This window comes from Ursus arctos, unplaced genomic scaffold (assembly GCF_023065955.2).
Source record: "Ursus arctos isolate Adak ecotype North America unplaced genomic scaffold, UrsArc2.0 scaffold_27, whole genome shotgun sequence".
Taxonomy (NCBI): domain Eukaryota; kingdom Metazoa; phylum Chordata; class Mammalia; order Carnivora; family Ursidae; genus Ursus; species Ursus arctos.
In genome coordinates this window covers 40,167,985-40,186,300 of record NW_026622952.1, presented here as the reverse complement: position 1 = coordinate 40,186,300, position 18,316 = coordinate 40,167,985, and the positions used below count along the sequence as shown (strand labels likewise).

General features: G+C 38.2%; 1 pseudogene; it reads left to right on the top strand.

Annotated features, from left to right (window-relative positions):
* Positions 1 to 18,316, top strand: part of LOC113247704 (ADP-ribosylation factor-like protein 1) — a 77,665-nt pseudogene that overhangs the window by 17,574 nt on the left and 41,775 nt on the right.

Below are 18,316 nucleotides of genomic sequence, written 5' to 3'. Positions count from 1 at the left end.
GAAGTGCACTTTATCCCTGAATGGTATATTAACTTCTAACATTTCTGACTTCCAGTCATGAGAATTTCAAAACCAATTGCATATAGCAGTGAGGCTTTTCATTTTTAATGGTGCATTCAGAAGGCCAGTTTTTCCTATTTTCTGTGCTATCTTCATTCATCCCATTAACTACTAAGAGCTCTGATAGAAACCATACCTTCTTCTTAAAAAAAAAATGCTATACTAAGTTGCTTCTTGCCTCTTAAAGAAAGTACTCAGATCACTTAGGTAAACCATACTGAGAGTATATGTTGACTGCTTGTGTATTTTTTCCCCAAACCGTCTGTCAGTCTTTTATTTCCATTGAGGTTTGCTCGTGGATTTTAGCTTGGGCCCCAGCAGTGAGACTCAATGCAGGACATTTCCTCAAAAATGTTTGGAACTTTTATGGACATTCTATTGTTATTTAAAAACCACCTAATTTCTTAATTTTTTCAACAAAGCTTATGAATTTACCGAGACTTCAAAAAGAAACGCATTCACTTCCCAAACCTTCCAACTGTGTACAAGATCATCTGAAACAAAGTTGACTGAGTTTATTTAACAAAGGGCTACCTAAACCAAATTCTGCCCTACTTTTCTTTTGTTGTCCATGTATATTTGCTAAATCTGTGTATTTGGTATTTTGTTTCTCCAGAACGCACTGCCAGTCTTGTATAACCAATCATCGGCAGCTGCAGGCCGACTGGTACATAGAGATGAGGAACAGGGCAGGAGGAATGTGGGAAGCCAGGCTGTAGGTTGGAATGCGTTCCCCAACATGAGACCTCAGAACTAAGGACTCAACCGCATTCTCGCTTCTGTGCTTGCCTTTTCCCAGACTGGTTCTGGGAAAAGTCAGGATGTCACCAACAGCCTCCATGTCCAGAAGATTTGTGATGGAGGCCTAGTGGAGCCAAGGTGTGTTTGAGATAATATCTATGAACTTTCTCTGTCAGGGCTTCACTCTGAGGCTTTGGAAAGCCACTCTTGTTTCAGTTTCTGTCTTGTCCTATGGGTTATATTCTGCAAAATATGACATAAGTTGACATGATAGAGTCCAATCTAAGTTTTCCATAGCAATAGTATAAGAAGGGATTATACCCATTTTAATGAGAAATACTACATTTACTCCTTCTTCACTCCCTCTCATCCTTCATTCTTTCCTTAAGAAATATTGAGTATCTCTTATGTTCAAGACATAAAATACAGTGGGAAACAAAACATTAAGTATCTTATTTTATGTCATATAGTATGAATCTTTAAATAGTGTATAGAAATTACATAGACCAACTCCATCATTAGCAATAATTACATTTAAGTAGTTCATCAAAGTATGTAATAAAAGCTTTTTAAAATCTCCATCAGTTGTACCTTGTTTTGATGGTAATGATCAAGATGGTAAAAGAACACTTTCAAAAACTAGCTCAACTTCATCCTCAAAATATGTTTATTGAATTGAATGATGGCTATGAGACTCGGAAGGATTTATTTGAGGAGCTTTAGAAGGAAAATATCACTTATTATTTTCCTGACTACAGAATATTATTTGTTTATTATAGAAGAATGGGAAAGCTCTTGAAAACATGAGGAACAAAATAAAACTTGTGCATAGTTCTATTACCCAGAGATAGCTAACACCATTAATATTTTGATATATTTCTTCTGGCCTGTGTGTGTGTGTGTATACATATAAAGCAAAAAAGAAATATTGTTATATATATTGATTTAAAAAAAGTTGATGTCTCATATTAATTTTAAAATTGTTTTTAAAATTTAATATATCATAAATATTTCCTTTGGTTAATAGGGTTTTATAAAATATGATTTTTAATGAACTGCAGAATATTGTATTATATGAATATGGATAAACTGGATATTAAGGTTATTTTAAATTTTTGACTAGTATATAGAACTTCTAATTAGGAATCTTAATATATAAGATTTGTATATACCTTTGAGGATTTCTAGGATACATTTCTTTTTTGTATGTTTTTGTTTTTTAATGATAATGAACATTTATTGAGCAGTTACCACATTCCAGGCACGGTTGCTACTGCATTGCCTTATATACCTTATCTTACTGCTTTGCCTCTGAGACCTAGCTTTTAGCATTATTCTCATTTCCTGATGAGGAAACTGAGGTTAAAGAGATTATGTGACTTGCTCAAGGTCACACACCAGGAAATAAAAAGAGCTAAGACTTATAATTATCAACTTATAATTATCTTATAATTATCAACAACTATGAACAAAAGAAAAAAAAATCAGTTTTTCCTGAATGGACAATAGCCACACCAAGAGCAAACAGAGACAGCTGAGGGTTAATATGGGCAGCAAAATGTTATCTTCTTCAGCTTCCCACCTCTGTTCCCCTTATTCTTCCAGTTCCCCTCTCTTCTCTCTTTTTTTTTTTTTTAACTTGAATTCAAGTTAGTAAACATACAGTGTAGTATTGGTTTCAGAGATAGAATTTAGTGATTCATAGGATAAATTTCTATAAGAAGAATTACTGGAGTTGCTGAGCCAAAAGTGATTATTATTTTTTAAGTTAGGCTTTTTTTTTCTTTTTTTAAAGGTTTTATTTATTTATTTATTTAAGAGAGAGAGAGAGAGAGAGCGTGTGTGTAAGCAATGGGAGGAGCAGAGGGAGAGGGAGAGAATCTCAGACTCCCCACTGTGTGCACAGCCCAACTCAGGGCTCCATCCCATGACCCTGAGATCATGACATGAGTCAAAACCAAGAGTCTGATGCTTAACCAACTGAGCCACCCAAGCAGCCCTATTTTTTAAGGCTTTTCATTTCCCTCCACTCTATTTCAACTAGTAATGGATGAGGATGATTACATCCTACATATTTTTTAATGTTGGATATCAAATTTTAAAATTATTGTTTTTGGGAATATTTAAACAGAACCTGTATTTAGATTATAGAAATCATAATAGATGTGGTCTGAGAGAATGAATCTTGAAATATTTTTCAATGAAATGTACATAACTGTTATTCAATTTATTAGTTGCAGTGTATAGTTAAACCTATCAAACCAGCTAAGCCATTGAGTCACAGAGACTGACTGAAAATGGGACTCTATCCTATAATATTGCTTACAGAGGATTATTTAGTTTCTGCTTGAACACTTCCAGGGACTAGGAGTTCACAATTTCACCAGGCAACCCTCAAATTTAGTCTTAAATTATGTAGGCCAAGCTTGTGTGTGCTTGTCCACCTTTGGGTGCTTGGGATGATCCAAACTCACTTCAAAGCCAATTTACCATTTGTTGGTTTACATTTCCCACGAGTTGTGTGTGTGCATGTTATCTTCCCCATATTTTAAAATTTACAGTGAACTAGGGACAATCCTAAAAGAACCCAGCAAATAATGGCACTAGATACAGGTCGGTTTCAAGTTACCTATTTATGGTATTATACATGACTATGTTGGACTCTGTGTCTTACCTCCTAGAATTATGAACTTGTTATTAAGGAGAATGTCTTCTTAGACCACAGACATTCCCTGCGCTATGGACACTGGAGATTGTATCATGTAAAGTTTCCTAGTATGTAGAATTCTTGGAAGAAACATTATATTTGTGGGGTTGGCAAACATGATGATTTCTTATTTACTGCGTTGTTTAGTGTTACTATGATAATAACATTTATATAGTACTTATTTACAAATTACTGCACAAACATAATCTTTGATTTCCCAAATAAGTATAATAATTGCATTATTATAATGTAAGATAAGCATAATAATTACATTAGTAGTAGTAGCAGTAGTAGTAGTATTGGGTATGATTACATTTTCTCCATTTTATGGATAAAGACATCAAATGTTTACATTTGTGCTCATCAAAAAGTTCACACAGCTAGTTAACTTGAACTGAAGTCAGTACTACAATTCAAGAACAGAACTTCTGACTATATATCTTGTGCTCTATTCATCTCTTAAAATATTGTAGTACTTAGATAGTCCTTTTTTTTTTACTTTGGTCATTGTTTTAGATTTTTTTTTCTTTCTCATAGTTTATGAGTTAGTTTTTTTTAATTGAAGCATAGTTGACACACAATGTTACATTAGTTTCAGGTGTACAACATCAAGTGATTTGACAAGCTTGTACGTTATACTATGTACAATGCTGTTACTATACCATTGACTATATTCCTTATGCTATACCTTTTATCCCTATGAATTATTCATTGTGTAACTGGAAGCCTGTATCTCTTACTTCCCTTTACCCTTTTTACCTAACCCCTGCACGCCTCCCTGACAGCAACCGGCAATTGTTTTGTGTATTTATGGGTCTGTTTCTGCATTTTGTTTGTTTACTCATTTGTTTTGTTTTTTACTTTATTGAGTTTTTATTTAAATTCTAGTCAGTTAACATATAGTGTAATATTGGTTTCAGGAATAGAATTTAGTGTTTCATCTCTTACATACAGTTCCCAGTGCTTATCACAACCAGTGCCTTCCTTAATACCCATCACTATTTAGCCCCTTCCCCCCCACCTCCCACCCCCAGAAGCCCTCAGTTTGTTCTCTATAGTTAAGAATCTCTTATGGTTTGCCTCCCTCTCTCTCTTTTTTTCCCCTTCCCCTATCGATATCTGTTTTGTTTCTTAAATTCTACATATGAGTGAAATCATATGGTATTGATCTTTCTCTGACTGACTTATTTTGCTTAGCGTAATGTACTCTAGTTCCATCCACGTCACTGCAAATGGCAAGATTTTTTTTTTTCTTTTTAAGAGAGGGAGAGGTGTGAGAAGGGGCAGGGGAAGAGGAAGACAATCTTTTTTTTTTTTTTTTATGTTAGTCACCATACAGTACACCATTAGTTTTTGATGTAAAGTTCCATGATTCATTGTTTGCATATGACACTCAGTGCTCCATGCAATACATGCCCTCCTTAATACCCATCACTGGGCTAACCCACCCTCCCATCCTCCTCCCCTCTGAAACCCTCAGATTGTTTCCCAGAGTCTATAGTCTCTCGTGGTTCATTTCCAGAGGGAGAGAATCTTAAGCAGGCTCCATGCCCAGCACAGAGCCAAACGTGGGGATTGATCTCACAACCATAAGACTATGACCTGAACTGAAATCAAGAGTAGGTAGCTTAACTGATGGAGGCACGCAGGTGCCCCAGGATTTCATTCTTTTTGATGGCTGAGTGATATTCCATTGTATATATACACCACATCTTCTTTATCCATTCATCAGTTGATGGACATTGGGCTCTTTCCATAATTAGGCTGTTGTTGATAATACTGCTATAAACATCAGGGTGCATGTACCCCTTTGAATCTGTGTCTCTGTGCCTTTGGGTAAATACCTAGCAGTACAATTGCTGGGTTGTAGGGTATCTCTATTTTTAACGTCTTGAGGAACCTCCATACTGTTTTCCAGAGTGGCTGTACCAGTTTGCATTCCCACCAACTTTCTCTTCAACCTCGCCAACATCTGTTGTTTCCTGTGTTGTTAATTTTAACCATTCTGAGAGGTGTGAGGTGGTATCTCATTGTGGTTTTAAATTGCATTTCTCTGATGATTGTTGATGCTGAGAATCTTTTCATGAGTCTGTTGGTTATCTGTATGTCTTCTTTGGAAAAATGTCTATTCAGGCCTTCTGTGTTTTTAAAAATCAGATTATTATTATTTTTGGTGTTGGTTGTGTCAGTTCTTTATATATTTTGGATATGAACCCCTTATTAGGTTCTTAATGCTTGTTGATTTTACATGATTTTACTAGGATGTAAACATCTGAGAGTTCTGTATAGATCTTAGTATTTCTTAACCCAAGGATTATGTTCAAAATGCCCAGAAACTTGGGTCAGATAAAGTTGGGTTTTTTTTTAGAAAAGAAGCCTGCATTTGTGTACCATGTGCACATGACCCAAACCATTGTTTTTTCAGGTTTGTACAATTTTATCAGCAGAAGAGAATAACAGCCAAAACCTTTCTTGTTAGATTCAACTGCTGCCAGTCACACTTATCAGAGAGGAAGCCTATAGCTAGAGAAATCGTGATGGCAAGTCATGTGTGTGTGCTGATATTGGGCATCTTTGCTGTTGAGGAAGAGAGGGGATCAAGTTGGAGAGATCAAAGATGATCCTTTTTTGTGTCTAATTCATATTTATTTATATGCATCTGCTGTACATCTAGATGCTGTGGCATCTAGAAGGCGTAAGACAGAGGGAACATAGGTATTGCCAGGGATGACTTTTAACTCCTTTACTGAGAGCCTTGGAGTGAAGATAAAGGTCATGATGGAAGCGAAGTATCAAGATTTTCATTAGTCCATGAATGAGAATTGTATTTCAACCTAACTCTTCATGCTGGCACCCTATGGCATAGTGAAACAGAGTTCTAATCAAAACAGCATAATGAAATATAATCTAAAAAGGAATAGGTTTATAGGTTAGCTTTCAAAACAGGTGTTTTGTTATTTTAAGAACAAAATTCTCTGACAAGTTTCTTTTGTAGTTTAATATGATCTGTAAGATGCATTTTTCCCCCATAGGGTTTCAAGAAGTCCCATAGTAAGGAGCTTAAAGGTCACATAAAAAGAAATGAAAACAAGACTTGGAAAATCTTTCAAGTTAGAAGCAGTAGAGTCCAGAGCTAATATTAACTTTCTTAGGCATCAATATGCATTCTTTTTTATGTGAATGAACTGATTCAACTCAATTAATTTGTTTATTCATCTAATTAGTAAATATTTATAGAGTGCTGTCTATGTGTCCAGAACATTACTAGATTTTGGCCTTCTGCTGCCACAGGTGAAAAAGAATTCAGAAGTGAAAAGGTAATTGTGAACTGACAGAAATACATCCAGTGATTGCATTGAACTATTTGCATAATTTGAAGCAAAGAACTATTAGCAGCTGTAGTCACTGTGTCAGGAAAAATTGTCTATGGAACTGATATCTTTATTTTTTAAAAATTCCATGACTCCAACATTTATAGGATATACAACTTTTATAAGATTAAAATGCATTAAATGTAGATAATTTTTAAAACTGACAATAGCATGTGTTTACTTATGCAAATTTATTTTGTTTCCTGAAGTTTGATTCTAAACCTTCGTCATTTTCAAAATCGTAAGTTTCTCCTGAATCATTTTTAGAGTCCACTGTGATGCATAATATAATGACAGAGGGTTTCCTATAACTCACACGTCTGCTCTGGACCTCCTTAGCACTAGGAGAATGACTGGCTACTACACCTTTGAGACACATTGAAGGATACTGTGTCTACATTTGTTGTTTCACTTTTTCCTTATTTGATTTATGAATCTCTGAAAAGTCTCTGAAAAGTAAACAACTCGATGCTTCTGATAGACAGATGTTTAGACCTTTAGAGGCAGTCCTTCATGGATTCACAATAACCCTCCCTAGCTCTGAAAATTCTGTTATCTATTCCAAGAGATGTGGCTAAGTTCATAGGTGTATAGGCCATAACAAGTTACAACACTAGTTACAACACTTGTTAGAACACTAGTTATGTTAGTTACAACAATAACTAGTACCTTGCAGATGGCAAGATTGAAAAATTAATTTTTATTTCAGAAATGTTTAAATACAAAAAATGTGACATTTGAAACAGAGGTGGGCATGTTGTTTCCTAGGAAGGTGACTGGCTGGGCAAATGAGCTGGTAAACCTCATCTGTCCCTGCCTGTTGTCTGATAAACTTAGTTGCATTTGACCCCTCTGAGGGTATGCGTATGTGTTTGTAGTTGACTGCTTTGACATATTCCATTTCTATTTCAAAACACCACAAGCCAAGAGTGTCTAAACTAATTTTATCAGTCGTACAGAAACACAGAAAGCAAATGTGGATACAGCAAGGGAGTCAGGGTTTTAAAGACCTTAATATTTCCTGCTACCATCAATATTCAAAAAAATAACACTGAAACAAAACCAAAATAAAAATATTTCCTTACTAGAAAAATTCAACACTCACATACAGAAATTTTAAAAATACAATATTTATAAAGTAAAAAGTGTATTTTCTTAAAGCTAATGATATACTTCAAATATACCAAAAGAGAAAGAAAGAAAATCAAAATGTCTTATTTCTGATACTTAGTACAAACAGCATGCACATAGAACCAAACCAATGTGACTGGTTGGTTCTCTAGCAATGATGTATTATCAGGAAGAATTTATGTATAAACACAATTCTTATTGTTTTTATTCCTACAGAAAAATTATAAGCACAATGCAAAGAACCTTTTCCTGATTCTCTTGAGAGCAAATTACTGATATGATGCCCTATCACTTTTGAAAAGTCTATGGTATATTTCCAAAAAAATAAGAGTGTTTTCCTACACATCCTCACTATAACCATCAAAATCATAAAATTATCACTGTTACATTACTACCATATAATACACAGACACCGTTCAAGTTTGCTAATTGTCCCAGTAATACTCTATAACAAAAGGGTCCAGTTCAGAATCACATGTTATTTTTAGTTGTCATTATTTTTTTGTTTTTTTATTTCAGTCTGGAAAAGTTGTTCCTCATTCTTTTCTTAATCTCCATCCTCTTGACACTTTTGAAGATTACCAGCCAGCTATTTTGTAGAATGTCCATCAATTTGGGTTTAAGCGATGTCCCTCATGATCACATTCAAGACATGCGTCTTTGGCAGAAATATCAAACAAGTGACTCTGTTCTTCTAATTGCATTCTGCCAGTGGTGCACAATTAAATTTGTACCATTTCTGATAATGTTTCTGATAATGTGTGTTTACTTGATTAATATAAGTGTCTACTAGTCTTCTCTGTGAAAGTTATTCATTTTCCTTTTGTAATTAACAAGTACTTTGAGTCTGTGAAAATATTACATTCTCATCAAACTTCAATTAATTTATATATTTATTCGTATCAGTATGGATTTATGGTTTTCTACTTTATTCAAAGGGCTATAATCTATTGCTATCATTTATTTGATATTCCATTCCACCACCCCCCCAAGCTTTGGCCACTAGGAGCATCTTTAAGTTGGCTTTTTATCTTTTAGCACATCTCTATGTGAATGTCCTTCTTATGTCACCTGAGATCTAAAACTGCACCAGGTTTCCCTCCTGCCCTACCTCTTAGATACCTCTTTCCCTTACTCAGGCTCTGGCACCCTGCTCTGGGCCATTTCAGCTGCATCTGCATCCCCTTGCAAGTGGCATGGACTTCTTTCTTCCCCAGCCCCAGCTAATGGCTTTTGGACTGAATCGTTCAGGAAGGGAAGAGGAAGATGAACTTTTGTTGTCATTGTTGTCCTTTAGTGCCTCTTCTAGATCTTCATTAATTCATTCAAAAATGTTTTTGAGCTCCAATATTTTGCTGGGTACTTTCTCCCTTTAGTAGAACTAAAGATGGGTCACACAGCGGTCCCCTTTGGAAGCACAACATCTAGCAAGGAAACTTAGACATGAATACAGCCATCTGAAATTAGTGGAGCTAGTGTTCTACTAGAGAAATGAGAGAAGAGACACAAAGTCCTCATTCTGCCCACGATTGCAAGGAAAGCTACAAGGAAGAGGGTGCATTCAAGCAAAGAGAAGATGTTCCAGGCAAAGGCAACAGTAGAGGTAGAGGCATGTGGGTCTGGAAGCGCATTGAATCTTTGAGGAATAATGAGTGCTTTAGCATATTTGGGATCTAGAGGAACACGGAAGAAAATGAGATGAATATATATTAAGGTCAAAGCAGGTAAAAGAAAAATTGGGGCCTGATCAGAAAGACTTTGTCATGTTAAAGTTTAAACTTTGCATATCAGGTGAGATTTGTGTTTTAGAAAGATTACCTTGGCAGCAGTGTGAAGGAGAATCTGAAATTACATGAGAGACCAATTTGGGAGAATATTATTCAGCCTTTCTTCCTAACTAAGTGAGAGGCCCAGGTCTGACCTTCAAGAGTCAGGGAAGACGTGGGAATTCTGTATCTGTGGGTCTGAGGTAAAGACAGTGGTATGCTGGTAAGCCAGCTTTCTGGAAAAGTAAAAAGCCCTGATTTGCAGCATTTGCAGAATCTCTGAGGTGTAAATAAATATGTCCACTATGGCTACTTTCAAGCTCCTGATATCTCATTACTGAACAGAGTTTGGAAGAGAGAGCACCATTTGCTCTCCCAGCCAGCACAAACACTACTGGAAGGTGAAGACACTTCCTTTAAGGGGAAAAGAAGCCAATGTGAGTGTCTTAGCCTGTTCAGATGCTATAACAAAATACTAGAGGCTGAATGCCTTAAATATTTATTTTTCACAGTTCTGGAAGCTGGGAAGTCCAAGATCAGGGTGCCAGCAGGTCCAGTGTCTGGTGAAGGCCCACTTCCTGATAGAAGGCTGTCTTCTCACTGTGTTCTCCCATGCAAAAGGGGCAATAGAGCCTCTGAGTCTCTTTTATAAAGGCACTAATCCCATCTTAGGGCTCCACCCTCATGGTCTAATCAACTCCCAAAGGCTCCATCTCCTAGTACTATCACATTGGGGGTCAACATATGAATTTTGGGAAGACACAAGCATTTAGTTCATTGCAGGGACATTACAGGAAATGGGTGAAAACTGTGATTTTTATGGAACAGGTCAAAGACCTACTTTGCACCAGAAGCAGCCGAGGCCATCAAGCACTTGACAGCATAGGGGGTACTTGGTCCAGGGAGGAGTAGGACAGAGTACTGGTTTTGGTGCCTAGAGAGGAGATAGCATGAATGACAAGTTGTGCAGGTTGACAAAAATCAGGAGCAGGCTGTGCTGCCCTAAAGGAATGTAGAGCTGCTATACCGATCAAGGATAGAGCTATGTGAAGAAGTTGCTGCTGAGAGGGGTTCAATCCATCAGCAAGCTAAGCACTCAGAGCCTCCCCACAAGGTGCTGAGATATTGATCCCTTTAGGCCCTCAGGGTGATTTTTTGGGACACTTACACTTTATTCTCTGCCATATACTTATGAGACAAGAAATAACTACAAGTTTGAATTTGGGGTAAGGGAATAAAAATAGCAAATAATAGGGGGTAATACTGAGTCCCTATTGTCTTACAGACACTGTTCTAAATACTTTACATGTATTGACTCCTTCGTCATCCTTCATTTTATATATGAAGAAATTTAAGCACAAAGAGATTAGCTTGTTAAAGTCACATAGATGGTAAGGGTACAGCCGTGGAATGAACCGTGGTAGTTTGACTCTGGAGCCACATTCAACAGGATACCCGCTCTGCTATACACAGAAAGGGGAAACATGCAAGGAGGACAAAGTATTGATATCTCAAAATATTATCCCCTGTGTAAATTAGGTCAGTTCAAAGCCTGGCATAAAATAGATATGCAATAAATGTTTTTTTAAATAAGTAAATGAAAAACTTATCTTATATCACTTAATCTTTTTGAAATGAGTGTTTTATAGTATTATACTTCTGTCCTGCTTTTTAATGTTGGGTATTTCAGAATTACAATGATGTTGAGTAGTGCATTGTATTTTCCCAAACAAGAATTTGAGATACACCAGAAGAATATGCATTTCTTCATTTTTTGAAACATCATGCCAAGAGTTTTGCTCCTGGACCAGGGAACTCTTCTTCATCAATGGATTTAATTAGTTCAATTATTCATTTACAACAGCTCTTTTTCTCTTGACTTATTTTGCCCTGAAGAATTACTTATGAGACAGGCAGGCCTGGCTATTACTGCTGAGGGTTTTGTGAGGTGACAGTCAGTGCTCCAGGAGTCTGCCTTGATCTATGTGCAGGGTCCATATATCCTGCCTGAAACAAGTGCTCTGGGATCTGTCTTTACCTTCCTTTGAGCTTATTGTTTCAAAAAAGTCTGCTCTTTGGGGGAAGTCTAGAAGGTGTTGTTCCATCTCTATGATGAGAGGCAGATCTCCCACTAAAAGGAAGACTCTGCAGTTTGAAAGGCTGAATAGGTTGGCACTTAACAGGGAATTCCAGCTGGTTAATTTAGGGTGCGGAGGGAAAGATCCAGCATAAGAATGTTATCTGGCAGTGGGCCCAAAACATTTTCAACTGATTGTGAATTGGAGAGATTTTCATCACCTTAGGGATGCTGCTTTTCACTATTATGTTCTTCTGACACAAGAAAACAAGTGATAATATACAGGTTAGTCCTGGTGTCATAGCTACACTCACAAACATGATCAATGCCAATTGTATCAGAACCAAAGATGGCCTCATGCTTGCTGACATATTTGAAGTAAAAAACTGAACAAGAATTCACAAATATTTCTACTCAACGTTATACATTTTTTTTTATTCTTGCCTTCTTTCCTTTTGTATCCAAGAAACCATTCTGAAGATATGGAGAGACATTTAGGTAAAAGCAGATTTCAGAAAGTTGTTAATTTTCTGTATTAATTTTTCCCCCAGTGGCTTAACACAAAAAAATTTATATGACCAGGCAACTTACCAGGGCAGCTGTGGTCCTTGTGATGGCTCAGCAATTCAGACTGCTTTAATCTTGTTGTCTACCAACTCCATACAAGACCTCCACATTCTTGGAGAAGACAAAAAGAAGATAATGGATTGTTAGAGGCTTTTCGTGGCTTCAGCCTGGAAACATCATTTTTGCTGCTGTCTCATTGGCTAGAAGTTTTCATGTAACTCTAAGAGTCTGGGAAGGTTAGTCTTCCACGTGTCCAGAAAGAAGAGAAGAACTAGATATTGGTGAACACTAAAATGGCAGCCACATGTATTATCCAATGAAGCTCAACAGACATCAGCATAATCCAAATGTCACATAGTCCAAATGAACATAACCACCCAGGTTTGCTGCCACCCATACAAACTAACAAAGCCAAGCTCCTTCCACTGTAAAGTCCACTTCTTGTTCCCAGGAAGCATTTAAAGTTCCCAAGATGAATTTCCTCTCCCACAGAATATCTTCTCTTATGTTTATCTCTTATTCTGTGTTTTCGCCAGAGGAATGTTACTCAAGTCCTTGGGTAGTCTGAATTCCTTTTGTAGAAGTTGTAGCCTCAGGAACTGATGTATTCATCAACACCTCCAGAGGCGAATTACTTCAACTCTGAAACTTCCGTGCACGACTGTAAAGGTATCTAATGTTGTATGATGTGGTTGGCCTTGATACCATTAGTGCACATATTTCTGGGTTCCTTGACATGATTGCAGGACTGGTTCTTTCCCCCATAACCTTTAGGGTGACTGGCTACTTAGTCTTCAAAGGTAAATGACAAATTTCATGATACTTGGGGCAGATATTGGTGTCCAAGGGATCCAATATTTATTTATTCTATTTCTAACACACTTTATTGTTTTCTGTAAGTACAAATTTCTTTTTTTAATAATAATTTTTTATTATGTTATGTTAGTCACCGTATAGTATATCCTTAGTTTTTGATGTAGCGTTCCATGATTCATTATTTGCGTATAACACCTAGTGCTCCATGCAATATGTGCCCTCCTTAATACCCATCACCGGCCTATCCCAATCCCCCACTCCCTCCCCTCTGAAGCCCTCAGTTTGTTTCCCAGAGTCCATAGTCTCTCATGGTTCATTCCCCCTTCTGTTTACCCCCGTTCATTCTTTCCTTCCTTCTCCTACCGATCTCCCTGCTATTTCTTATGTTCCATATATGAGCGAAACCATATGATAATTGTCTTTCTCTGCTTGACTTATTTCACTTAGCATAATCTCCTCCAGTCCTGTCCATGTTGCAGCAAATGTTGGGTAATCGTTCTTTCTGATGGCTGAGTAATATTCCATTGTATGTATGGACCATATCTTCTTAATCCAGTCATCTGTTGAAGGGCATCTCGGCTCCTTCCACAATTTAGCTATTGTGGACAATGCCGCTATGAACAATGGGGTGCATATGGCCCTTCTCTTCACTACGTCTGTATCTTTGGGATAAATACCCAGTAGTACAATTGCTGGATCATAGGGTAGCTCAATTTTTAACTTTTTAAGGGACCTCCACACTGTTTTCCAAAGTGGCTGTACCAACTTGCATTCTCACCAACAGTGTAAGAAGGATCCCCTTTCTCCATATCCTTGCCAACATTTGTTGTTTCTTGTCTTGTCAATTTTTGCCATTCTAACTGGTGTAAGGTGGTATCTCAGTGTGGTTTTGATTTGAATTTCCCTGATGGCTAATGATTTTGAACATTTTTTCATGTGTCTGTTAGCCATTTGTATGTCTTCATTGAAAAAGTGTCTGTTCATATCTTCTGCTCATTTTTTTATTTGATTATTTGTTTCTCTTGTATTGAGTTTGAGAAGTTCTTTGTAGATCTTGGATACCAGTCGTGGCTGATGTCGAAGAGGTTGCAGCCTATGTTCTCCTCTATGATTTTGATGGATTCCTGTCTCACATCGAGGTCTTTCATCCATTTGGAGTTTATCTTTGTGTTTGGTGTGAGAGAGTGGTCATGTTTCATTCTTTTGCATGTAGCTGTCCAATTTTCCCAGCACCATTTATTGAAAGAGACTGTCTTTTTTCCACTGGATGTTTTTTCCTGATTTGTCGAAGATCAGTTACCCATAGAGCCGAGGATCCATTTCTGGGTTTTCTATTCTGTTCCATTGGTCTATGTGTCTGTTTTTGTGCTGGTACCATGCTGTCTTTGTGATCACAGGTTTGTAGTATAGCTTCAAATCCAGCAACGTGATGCCCCCAGCTTTCTTTTTCCTTTTCAACATTACTTTGGCAATTTGGGGTCTTTTCTGCTTTCACACCAATTTAAGGACTGTTTGTTCCAGATCTTTGAAAAATGTCATTGGTATTTTGATCAGGATGGCATTGAAAGTATAGATGGTTCTGGGTAGCATCGACATTTTAACTATGTTTATTCTTCCATCCATGAGCATGGAATGTTTTTCCAACTTGTTGTGTCTTCTTCAGTGTCTTTCAACAATGATCTGTAGTTTTTAGAATATAAATCCTTTACCTCTCTGGTTAAGTTAATTCCGAGATATCATATGATTTTTGGTGTTTTTGTAAATGGAATTGATTCCCTAATTTCTCCTTCTTCAGTGTCATTGTTTATGCATAGAAATGCAACTGATTTGTTTCCTTTGCCACATTAGGGAAGTTCTCAGCTATAATTTGTTCAAATATCTCTTCTAGACCTCTCTCTCTTTCTCCACCCCCTCAGGAATGCTGATGATTCTGACATTGGAACGTTTCGTTGAGTCAGTAATCTCTCATAATCTACATTCTTGAGATTAGATTTTTTTGAGCCAAGTTTCCATTTTTACCTTCTCTTCTACCATCCCATCCTCCAAATCACTAATTCGTTCTTCCGCCTCATTTACCCTCGCCATCAGAGCATCTAGTTTAGACTGCATTTGATTCATAGCATTTTTAATTTCTGCCAAATTCACTCTCATTTCCACCCTTAGAGATTCTATATTCTCATTAATATTTTCGTTAATATTTTTTTCAAGCCTACACATCATCTTGACCATTGTTACTCTGAACTCCATTTCTGACAATTTGGATATATCCATAACCATTAGTTCTGTGGCAGAGGCCACAGACTCTGTTTCTTTTCTTCGTTGGGGGGGATATCTCCTCCTCATCATTCTGATGAGGAGAGGTTGCAGGGATGTACGGAGCCAAATTATTGACCAGGACCCAAGCAGTGTGCACTTGTTTTATAGGGACCTTGGGGATGTGGGCTTCTTGATTTTCAGCCTGCCTTCTGGGGGGAGGGGCCTGCCACGCTGATACTCAGGCAACTCTGTTTGAGTAGAGTTGTCCTGTCCCCTGCGAGGGGGGATGGGAATGGGCACAATATGAACTGGTATTTCCGGGCTTTTGTTCTCTGGTCACTTTCCCTGGTGGTTTTCTGTGACTCTTCTGAGAGTCAGAGCAGCAGTGGCTGTATCCTAGCCTCTGTCTCAGAAGAGAGAGATCACAGTCTGCTCTCCACTGAACTCTCCTGGCCACTTAACTCTGTTTCCATCAGTGCTGCTAAAAACTCCGCAGCGTCCTGGGATGTGCGCCCCACAGCTACTCTCCCAGCCCTCGCTTCCAGGGCCTGTACATCTCTGTCCTTTGTGCTTCTAACACCGCCAGCCACCCCTGGTTCCCACGAGTGCTCCTGAGCTCCCTGTTTCAGTCCGGTCTCAGTGAGCACTCTGGAGCTCCGGTTTTCAGTCTGGTCACACGCACATTCCCAGGCTCACGGTCTCAGTCTACTCTCTCATGGGTGCCGGTCCGCGAGTCCGCCCGCTTCCCAGTGCAGGTGGCTACTGCTTCCCGGCACCCAAGCCTGGTGGCTCCCTCCCTCTTCCATTTATCTTCCGATATCTGTGCACAGATTCACGGTTCCCTGCTTCGTACCTCAATACTCAGCACTGGAGATGTTCGTTTGTAGAGAACCACATGTATCTTCCTATGTCTCGGGCTGATTTCATGGGTGTTCAGGATGATCTGGTAGATATCCAGCTCGATCCAGGGGACCAGCTGAAAAAAGGTCTCCTACTCCTCCACCATCTTTTTCCGAACCTAAAATTTGTATTTAAATAATTTCTTGGGTCTAGGGGATAATTCAAGGTGCTTTTCTGTAACAATCTTCTTTTCGGCTGTTAATGACAGAGTCCCAGAATTGTCCTGAAATCCTTCTCCACATCTGAGCCATGCTTCAGAGAGGAAAGCAGCGGCCCCCACTGCCCTGAGACCTGCTCTTCCAAACTTCAGTGAACTCCATCTTGGAAAGGATGGATATTCTACATCCCAATTTCTTTTTCTCTTCCAGCCACTACAGCTACTGCTGTGGGGCATCTCTCTCTGTCTTCTATCATATTCCTTCTTTCTGAAGAACTCTTAATATTTCTTATGTGCCAGGGTGCCTGGATGGTGCAGTCAATTAAGTATCCAATTCTTGGTTTTGGCTCAGGTTGTGATCTCAGGGTCATGAGATCGAGCCCCGCATGAAGCTCCATGCTCAGCACAGAGTCTCCTTGGGATTCTCTCTCTGTCCCTCCCACTTGTGCTCTCTCTTATAAATACATACGTACATACATACATATTTTTAAAATATTTCTTATAGTGCAAATTCACTGGCAAGGATTTCTCTCAGTTTGTACTTGTCTGAGAAAGTCTTTATTTCTCCTTCATTTTTTGAAAGACATCTTTACGGAGAATACAGCAGTGGGTTGATAGTTTTTTCTTTCAGCACTTTTTTTTTTAAGATTTTATTTATTTATTTGAGAGAGAGAGAAAAAGCATGAGATGGGAAAGGGTCAGAGGGAAAAGCATACTACCCGCTGAGTGGGGAGCCTGATGTAGGGCTCGATCCCAGGACTCCAGGATCATGACCTGGGCTGAAGGCAGTCACTTAACCAACTGAGCCACCTAGGTTCCCCTCTTTCAGCACTTTTAAGTAACACCCCCTTGTATTCTGTGTTGCATGTTTTCTAATGAGAAGTCTACTGTAATTTTTTTCTTACTATCAAGAACTGTGAAGGATCTAGGATATTACACTATTTGCAGGCTAAAAGTTTAGCCTGCTACAGGTTCATAGAGGCTGACAGAAGATAGAAGACTCCTGAATGAAAAACAAAGAATTTTATTACACATGGCACAGAAAGCATCATGAATACCAGCATATTTACATGTGTTCCACTTGCACCCAAGTCCTACAAGGATGAAGCAAATGGTCTCAGAGGGACCCCAAGGGAGGAACCCTGAGCTTAGGGGAACCAAATCTTTTATAATGAGGAATAAGCATGTCTGCCCTTCGTTTTGAAGAAAGACACTGTATCTTCTATGACTGTAAGCAAACCTGCTCTTTTCTCTGGCAAGAGACAGAATTTCCATCTTGTTAAGCTGTTTTATACACAATTATACTTGTATAGGTAGTTTATAACAATAGGCAATTAGTGTCTCCCTTGTGAGACATTCAGAAACATTGAGAGACCCATGGAGAGTTGTCTCCCAATAGAAAGTATTTCTTTTTCCCCCTTGTCTTCAGGATTTCTAATTTGTGTTTTGTTTTCAGCAGTTTGAATATGAGGCGCCTAGGCATGCATGTGTTTGTGCATACACATGTGTGTATTCTGTTGTTTATTCCTGCTTAGTGTTCTTTGAGCTCGTGGATCTGAGGTTTGGGGTCTGTCACTGATTTTGTGACACTCTTGGTTATTATTTCTTCAAATATTTTTCCTGTCCTGGTTTTTCTTTCTTTTCTTCTGGGATTCCGATGGTATATACATTAGATTATTTGATATTATCCCACAGTTCCCAGATGCTCTGTTCTTCCTCTCCCAGTCCCCATTCTTTTTTCCTTTGTGCTTTAGCCTAGGTAGTTTC